Genomic DNA, 6,653 nt, shown 5'->3' with positions numbered 1-6,653 from the left:
ACAACCAATTTAAACTAATGGAATACAGTTATTGGATTTTAAATACCTAATCCAACCCTGTTTACAGGTCAAGTGTCAACAACATGCCAACTGATTGATTGCCTTAACTGGTTATCATGCTGGAAGATTCTGTGACTAGCCAACTTGCTAACTCGCTAATTTGACAAAATGGATAATTATTAACTACCTAGTCTCCCTTTGCCAGACCTTCCTCCACAACGCTGCGGAGGAAGGTCTGGTTAGTCCACACAGCATTCCTACATGGGAGAAAAACGTGCTCTGGTTTATTGGCATTTCTTTAAACCAATCACAATCGCTAACCGCCGGACGGACCCACCGGACCCACCGGAGCGTTATATCCAGAGAGTTTCATGTCTGGTATCTTTCTAAAAAAGAAAGAGTCCTTTGTCAAGTCTGGCTTCTGTTGGAGGTAAAAAACACAGGTTTCCGCTCTACATTAACATTGTTTTTTGTAGGCAGGAGTTTCCTCTGCAAGTGTCTGAAGAGTTTTGTGTTAACAAACATAACAGAGGAAAGAATGCAGAAAGAGTCCAGCTGAGCAGAGCCAAACACAGTGCTGCATTATTATGGATCCCACGCAACTCTTAGGCAAGTCCCGCCCTATGAAGCAGCCCGATTGGTTGGGGTTAGGCATTGACCTCGAGTAGTTAAGGTTAGGATAGCCGGTCTATAGGTCTATAGCTGGTCAGGGTATAGAACCTGAACTAATCGGGTCCCTTAAAGAAGAACGGGATAGTTGGGTTTAGGTAAAGTAGAACGGGACTGTTGGGTTTAGCAACAGAAGAACGGGACTATTGGGTTTAGCAAAAGAAGAACGGGATGGTTGGGTTTAGGAAAAGAAGAACGGGACTGTTGGGTTTAGCAAAAGAAGAACGGGACGGTTGGGTTTAGGAAAAGAAGAACGGGACTGTTGGGTTTAGCAAAAGAAGAACGGGACTATTGGGTTTAGCAAAAGAAGAACGGGACGGTTGGGTTTAGGAAAAGAAGAACGGGACTGTTGGGTTTAGCAAAAGAAGAACGGGACGGTTGGGTTTAGGAAAAGAAGAACGGGACTGTTGGGTTTAGCAAAAGAAGAACGGGACGGTTGGGTTTAGGAAACATGACACGCGGGACATGATCCCCGGTCTCCGGAGTGACAGTCCTGTGTTGCTTGACCCATCCACCCCCCCAACCAACCTCCCTATGCGGAACAAATCGGGTTCCGTTACCTTGCGTAAGCATGGACGCCTGGCCAATAGTAGTGTGTGAATGCTATTGAAGGGCAGATCTTGCCTAGAAGTTGCGTGGGTTGCATGATAACACCTCAGAGGTTCATATTGAACATTGAGCAGGTTTATGCCGACTGAAACAAAAAGCTCAAACCAACACAAGTATGTTCCTCAGAGAAAGGTGTTTGCTGGAGCTGCAGCCTTTAGTCTTGCAGGAATACCAAAGGGGCAATACGTTCTGCAAACCATACAACGTTTATTACATGTATTCCTACCTTCCTACTGAGTGTTTTCCGTCCAGAGAACGTGACGGTCACAGTTTTAAACACGTCTTTAATGTTGTAATTGTTTTTTTGTTGTTGCAGATATCTTAGTTACAGCACGATTAAGCTGGCAAAGCAGTTTTTGTGTTCATATGTGATGTATTTATTCAGTTGGGAAATCCCACAATCTCTCCAAAGCTAACGTTAGCTTAATTGACTGGTTGAATAACGTTAAACAGGGACAGGAAATTGTTTCTGTTGCTTGAAGTTCACGGACAAATAGTAGCCAAATATATCCATCAAAAAAAAAAAAATTCCCAGCAGATATCTTGAGCTAGCAAAGCAGTTTTGTGTTTATGTACGATTGGGAAATCCCACGATCTCTACAAAGCTAACGTTAGCTTAAGTTGGCTGACTAAACAGGGAGGGACTAGAAATCCTCTCTGTTGCTATTTTTATTTTGAGAGCACATGTTGCCTTACAACATGAATACAGTTTGATTATAACCTTTATTTTGTTGGTAACCGTTGCATAATCACAATATTACCTACTAGCCACACCACTGTTGTGCCAATAATGACATTAAATCAAACCCTCTCCTTGTGTAATGTTGCCTGAATAAATCAACTTTAGCACAGTGACACGGCTGTTTTATGCTGCCCGACCTCCTGTGGCGGATTGGGGTCAGGATCAGTCAGCGCTAATTGAGGCTGACACTCAGCCAGACCACACCATTAGGCACCGTACAGAGAGAAGCGGGTCAGTAAACTCAATAGAGAGAGTGCTAATGATTAATGTTTGTCGAGAACTTGTGACTCTATTGGAGCCTCACAGGATTTTAATTAAAAGTTTCCAAAGACACAAATGCTCACCTAAGACATTGCGTGTAATATTCATATATATGTTATATTTTCATTTGATGGATCGGTGCAGCCATAAATAACATGGAGACTGGTGTTGGAGCATTTCATTTGGTGGCAATAAAAGTTGCAAATCAATTCAGCAGGCCTCCATCCATGCAACGACATCTGTCGTTTGTTCCTCCCCCCTAATATGACCCACAGGAGCATTTTCTGTCCTCATAGCTCCGTTTCTTCCGTAAAGTTAAAAATAACTTGCCTCTTACTGTTATTTTCAAATGGGACATGAACTTGGTCTCCTGGGTATGATGGCGGTGCTTTTCCTCTGCCATTGTCACATGGTAGATGTACTGTGCACGCACAAGTTGTTGTAAATATTTTTTTAAATCTGTTTATGGTTAACTGCCCATTTGAATCTTAGAGCAACTAGAACAAACCTTAAGGGCACCCGTTCAGTGCAAACCTCCTCTGTTCTGATTCGGATATGCTCCAAAATGTAATAGGTTCCTTCTCAGCTCATGCTTCAACCTTCCACCAAGTTTCATGGAAATCGGGCCAGAAGTTTTTCTTTAATGCTGCCCTATCCCAAACCCTAACCCTTCCGTCCTCATATCTTAACCAGAGAACATAACAGTCGCGGTTGTAAACACGTCGTTAATGTTGTGAAACGGTTGCCATTTGGTTAGGTTTAAGCACCAAAACTACTTAGTTAAGTTTAGAAAAATATGGTGGTTTGGGGTTAAAATCATCTTTACGTTACTTAACTTCCAGTTACTTTTATTTTATTTTTTTATTTAACCTTTATTCATACTTTGCAGTCACGTGATTGCATGGATACCTGGCGGGCAAGAAACGCCGAGAGAATAGCAACGAACAGTGGCCAGCTAGGGGAATTGCAGCCTTGCAGATTTCCAAAACTACAATCAATCAACTATTTAGACCATATGTCACCAAATGTTAAAATTACTCTGAACTTGTGATCCATACACAGCACCCGCTGATGTTTTCATTGCTGTGAAGCTGGCACTGTCTCTACCAGACTTGGAGTTTGGAGATATTTTCATCTATCTTATAGAGAATCCGTCACCTTAAACCGCACAAAAAATGAAAGCCTACAAAAGTACGGATAGCTATCTTTTTTTCAAGAGTGGATGGGTTAACAACGCTGTCGTATGGGAGGTGAAAAACAGAAATATCTTCATAATCAAAGCAAAGGTGAGTGTTACAAGTTAGCTAGCTACCCGCTAACGTTTGCTAATGTTTGCTAATCTGTTCCGTCATGTGATGAAGTCTTCATCTAAATACGTACACCCTGCCTATGCTAAAATGTCCCAGTTTACACCACTATGACACTGTCCCGGTTGTCAGCGATTACATAGCCAACGTGGTGTTATTATAGCCCAATCATTAACTAAACCCATGTAGAAAGACTAATAAAGCGTCCAGCGTATGATTTGAACAATGTGTGTGTGTCAGTCAGTCGTAGCGGTCTGCGTCTGCATAATCCGTGCAGCCAGCGTTATAATGTAAACTATATTTGTAAACGTTGCTGCAATGCCTCTTCTTATCTGTCTCGTTTTAACCAGTTCCTCCAGGATTTCGCGGCCTCAAAAATGGCGGGAGCTTTTGTAAAAAATTGCGATAAAAGTTGTGATGTCTTTTGTATGTTTATGGACGGACGAGAGGAACCGCATGACCATTCCCACCTTAAAGACGCTACTCGTTACACGATTCTTGAGCAAATTCACTCCTCTAACAAATATCCAGAATTAATGTTTCCAATAGGGAAGCTATCTGCTCTATCAAATGAGATTACATTTGTGTGTGTGTGTGTTGTTGGTTAGAATAACACTGGTAACACTTTACGGTAAGGGTACATGAATTATCATGGATATCATTATTAGGGCTGTCAGCGTTAACGCGTTAATCACGATGCCATGCATGCGATTAATTTTTTTTAATCGCATGCCGGCATTTATTAATTTATTGTACACTTCACTCGGCTTTGCGTCGTGCCTAACAGGATAGTATTTTGACCCTTTGCAGCACCGTTACTTATCATCAAGCTGCCACTTCCTCGTAACACATCCTGCTGCTGCAGGCTGCAGCATGATGGAGAAACACAGCAGCAATGACTCTGAATGGAGCTTTTTATTTTCCAAAACTCCCGGACGGCTCGTAGACGAGTCAAAGCCATATGCACTAAAATATTACCGAAGCACGTCAAGCTGGAGCTACCAGCTACGAGCTTAGCATAGTAGTACAGTTAACGTGATGCTACCCGCTAGCATGCTACCCACTCAGGCAAAGCAGTATTTTGGAGAGTGCTACTAGCCGACCTGTGGATGAAACCAAATCCCAAAAAATGACTACAGCTCTTGCGAAACGGGTGGCAACTAACTGCAGACCTGTCAGCATCGTAGAGGACTCGGGTCTTAAAGACATACTACGGTTGACCTGTCTCGTTGCCGTCGAGGGGGACAGTAGTTTTCACGGATACACAGCCTGTACGACACGGAGAAAGCAACCACACTGGAACTGCTGCAAAGTGCTGCAAACGCTGCCTCATTAACCGCTGATCACTGGACGTCAGTGAGTAATCAACATTATTTAGGAGTTACTAAACACTAGATTGACTCTAGTAAGGATAGGGATTTTTTGTTTTTTAGTTAGGTACTTGGAGGAATTGTGCAATAATGACAGATTCACACTTTCTTTTTTTAACCTCAGCGGTTAGTGCATCCAATTGCACAACAACTATCTGGCATGTCGTTTTCACATTAAAACACCAACTTTCGTACGGTAAAACTGGCGACGTCCTGGCAAGATCCTTCATTAGCTTACTAGGTTTCGTTGCTAGGAGAATTATGTTCTTGCCCGCCAGCCAGTAGTTGTGACTTTCCGTGCAAAGTATGAATTTAACCAGGTAGGCCGTTGAGAACAGGTTCTCATTTGCAACGGCAACCTGGCCAAGAAAAGCATACGCGTACAAGACAACATACAGTTTCACATTCAACATAGTACAAGAAAACAGAATACAATAGGCTACAAAGGTACAGATTAAGTAGGCAGTTCAAGCCGGCGCAAAGTGAGCTGTAAGTAAGTCGATGGATTTGCGAAAGTGGTATGGTGATAAGATAATATACATGAAATAATACTATCTATAACAGTGCTGAGATGTAGTAAAGAGTCAGAATACAGTTACTGCAAATGAAATTGTGGTCAAGATAGTGATGCGGATCCAGTGATCAGTTATAATGCAGTATATATAAAGAGATAGTCTATATGAATGCTGAGAAGTAGTGAAGTCAATATACAGTTACTGCAAGATGTAATCTAGATCAGGGGTTCTCAAACCTTTTGTCTGGTCTGGTTTCTCCGGAAATTCAACAGACCGTCATGGCGGCTCGTTCAGAATATGATCTCGTATTATCCTAAAATAGTTCACCGAAACGTGCTTCTGAAAACATGTTAAGAGAGAAACAGGCCGTGCAGCTGAATCTGTCTTCATTTCAGATCAACAAAGGTCAGTTTAACAGATGTTCATCAGATGTTAAGAGACTCCAGTCACGCTCATCCCGCTCCCCGTTTCCTGGTCAGCTCTCCACCAATCAGATGGGTCATTTGAGTCCGACTGCAGTGCCCGCCCCGCCGATTATACATGTCACATCAGCCAAAATAAAGGCCGACGGCCCCTCGGACGGACGACGGCATTGAACACACCGAACAGACTCGAGTCACCGACCTCGCCAGACTGACCGACTGCCGATTATCGGCTCGGTGTGTCCTGGCCTTTACATGGAATTTGGCGCCATTATTCTTCCTCACCTTACTTCCTGCTTTGCTCCCGTCATAACTACTACAGCCACTAGAGGGCACCGCCACTAGAAACATAAATATGAGTCGTAAATGCTGCTTAAACAAATGACTATTGGGAGCGTTTATCAGGGAGGACAGTCTCATTAAATCACCAGTTCTGTATCTTTCAATCGAATCCCAAAAGCTGATTACCCTTGAATTGTTCAAATTTATATTTTTCTGAGCATGTTAATGACTTTTTTACGGTGGCCCTGAAGTGCAAATCACAACAGCAAATAGGAAAACACGACGGCAAATAGGAAAACACGACAACAAATAGGAAAACACGACAACACGACAACAAATAGGAAAACACGACAGCAAATATGAAAACACGACAACAAATAGGAAAACAGGAAAACACGACGGCAAATAGGAAAACACGACAACAAATATAGGAAAACACGACAACAAATATAGGAAAACACGACAACAAATAGGAA

The sequence above is a fragment of the Sander vitreus genome, chromosome 1, assembly GCF_031162955.1.
Source record: "Sander vitreus isolate 19-12246 chromosome 1, sanVit1, whole genome shotgun sequence".
NCBI classification, from domain to species: domain Eukaryota; kingdom Metazoa; phylum Chordata; class Actinopteri; order Perciformes; family Percidae; genus Sander; species Sander vitreus.
The sequence above is the reverse complement of the archived record's forward strand: the minus strand, read 5'-3'. Positions refer to the sequence as shown.